We start from the raw sequence: 2,959 nt of genomic DNA, 5'->3' as shown, positions 1-2,959 counted from the left end.
CTCATTTTGTGCACACTTTTGTAGTATTTTTAAAGTAATGCTTTTTATTTTGGAAGCTCATCAAACATTATGTAACATATATTAGGTTCCTTAGCTCTCCCTCACCTCCCCCCTTTGGATAACAGCGCTGCTCTCATTGTATGGTTTTGTACAGGAATAAAAATACAGTTACTTCTTAGAGGAAACAAATAAGTTATTCGACATGATGGCTTCCAATGACTTAACACTGATGAAATTTAGTAAACTTAGAAGGAATTGTTTAAAAAAATTCTAATTTTTTGAAAATGCCCATCAGCAGTTTCTTTTAATGCCATTAAATTGTAGTATTCCCAGGAAAACACCTTATTAAAAATTTCATTATAAAAATAATAATTTGAATGAGAAAAAGAGGGAAAGGGCTAAGTGCTTTAGAAATACAAAATAAAGTTATTGTTCTTTTTTCTCCAGAAATTTCAACAATGAGAGGCTTTTAAGTAGCTCTAAGTCTAAAGCTCTGATACTTGGGGAGCAAGTCCAGCATTTGATAACATTCATTTCTGCTCAAGAGTAATAGGGAACTTCCGTCCACTCTGAATACCTGTATCACTTGTTGTGAAGAACAAAACACAAATCACCTCAAATTCAACAGCCTCGATGCAGCAGAACTTCTTTCCTTGCTCTGGCCCTCTTCATATTGCATTCTAATCTATTGTGGTTAGCATAATGCAATACATCCCTAATTATTATTATCTGTTATATCGAGTACTTGTTAGGAAAATTTAAACCAACAGAGAGGTGCCATTTAAAAATAACTTCAGACCTGGAATCCTGCACTTCCAGGTATTGGATTCACCTGGGAGGTGAGTGGCATCTGGCTGCTGGAGCCTCCACAGAGGGGCATCAGACAGTGGAGATGTGGGAGTTCCAGGGAGAGCCTCTAGGCTTCAGAGACCCAAAAGCTTGGCTGGGTGGCCATGGGAAGGTACATGACATGGTGGAGCTCTAGCTTTCCAGAACTCTGTCTGTTCTAAGAGGAGGGAATGACCAAGTTCCAGGAACCAGTACCATCTGAGTACTTCTCTGTGGACTTCACTAGGGAGGAGTGGGGTTACCTGGCTCCTACTCAGTAGCAGCTGCACAGAGTTGGGATGCTGGAGAGCTACAGTCACTGGTCTCAGTGAGAGACTTGAATGAAAATTATGTGGAGACTTTCCAAGAGAAACGATTTACAGATCTACTACATAAAGGGCTTTCCTGCTGGCTGATTTGAAGAGATGGCCAGTACAATAACTGGAGAGTCTTCAAGGAGAAGTTTACAGGAACCCTGAACTAGATCTTTCCTCCTGTCAATAATGGGGAGGAGCATCTTCTCACATTTCCAGAAACAAGAGCAGTGTTTTGATTCTTCAAAATGATGATTTCAAAAACATGGAAAGTGAAGAACATTTGTCTTTGAAAGTTCCCAACCAAATGGCCACACAGGATCCCTCAGTGACATTTTGTAAGAATGAGCCCAGGACCCTCAGGAAAGACAAAGTCTGTTTGTAAATGGAGAAAGCACTAAGAGAAAGTGTTAGGAGGGCAAAGTCCTCCTCCCATAGACCATTGTTCAGAGATCCTTCATATTAAACTTGTATCTGCTATAATAGAACCAGGTTTGCCATTGTTCAGTGGGGTAGCAATTTGTTGGGATATCCAGTTGAAAGACTCCTTGGATCCCTTAGACAGTAACTGTAACATTTGTGGTTGGGAATCCCAAGTGGTCAGCTACTGGAGAGCTCATGCAGAGGAGCATCCCTGTAATCATTATGTCTTTGGCAAAATACCTAAGATCAGCTCAGAGAGCCCCACATTGCAAGGAAACAATATCAATGCAGTTGGTGTGGTAAGGACTTACGTGAGAGCTCAGAACTACTACTTCATCAGAGAGACCATACAAGAAAAGCCCTACAAACATGAGCAGTGTGGGAAGGGCCTTGTAAGGAGCTGAAGTCTCCCATCTGTCGAGCAATCCACACTGATGAGAAACCTTGTAAGTGTGACAAGTGTGGAAAGGGCTTCACAAGGAGTTCAAGTCTACTCATTCATCAGGCAGTCCATACAGGTGAGAAACCTTATAAATATGAAACATTTGGGAAAGGCTTTAGTCAGGGCTCCAAACTGCATATCCACCAGTGAGTACACATGGGAGAAATGCCCTACAAATGTGGAGAATGCAGTAAGGGCTTTAGTCAAAGTTTGAGCCTTCATATTCATTGGTGCATATACACAGAGAGGAGTCTTACCTGTGCTATGAATGTGGGAAGGGCTTCAGCCAGAGCTCATATCTCCACATCCATCTCTGAGTGCACACTTGGGATAAGCTCTATCACTGTGGCTAGTGTGGGAAGGGATTTAGCTAGAGCTCCAAACTCCTCATCCACCTGAGAGTTCATACTGGAGAAAAGTCCTATGAATGCAGCAAGCGTGGGAAGAGCTTCAGCCAGAGTTCCAACCTTCACATCCACCAGTGGGTTCACAGGAAATATCCCTGTTAAAGAGCTCTTCAATTATATGCTCATACTCTAAAGACTTAAGTATTTTTAACATCACTCTTCCCTCTATATTTTATGAAGGAGAGAGATAATGAGTTATCAAGATATGTTTCCTTGCTGAAAATAATTCATTCATTTAAAGTATTTAAGTGCTAAGAACTTTTGTTATACTATACAATGAACTGCTTGTTCTAATTCCTTAGATCTAGAACATCTGTCCTCTGTAGTTCAGCCAGTGTTATTAGAACTATATTTCCTACCCAGCATTTATAAAGCAAGAACTTTACATTTATCTAAGCACATGTTTCCCTTTGTTCACAATTGCTGAGAAATTGGAACACTGATTTCTCTTCAAAACATGTGCCTTGTGTTTTTTCATATTTCTTTCCAGCCCTGAGTAGCCCTGAATAAACTATAATTGTATAATAAAAAATAACATTTTTCTT

General features: G+C 40.3%; 1 pseudogene; it reads left to right on the top strand.

Annotated features, from left to right (window-relative positions):
* The first annotated feature begins 1,019 nt into the window (after positions 1–1,019).
* On the top strand, positions 1,020–2,516 carry LOC150007646 (uncharacterized; annotated as a pseudogene).
* Positions 2,517–2,959: the final 443 nt, after the last annotated feature.

Source organism: Furipterus horrens, unplaced genomic scaffold (genome assembly GCF_987537825.1).
Source record: "Furipterus horrens unplaced genomic scaffold, mFurHor1.1.pri manual_scaffold_6, whole genome shotgun sequence".
Taxonomy (NCBI): domain Eukaryota; kingdom Metazoa; phylum Chordata; class Mammalia; order Chiroptera; family Furipteridae; genus Furipterus; species Furipterus horrens.
This window is presented reverse-complemented; position numbering and strand designations above follow the sequence as displayed.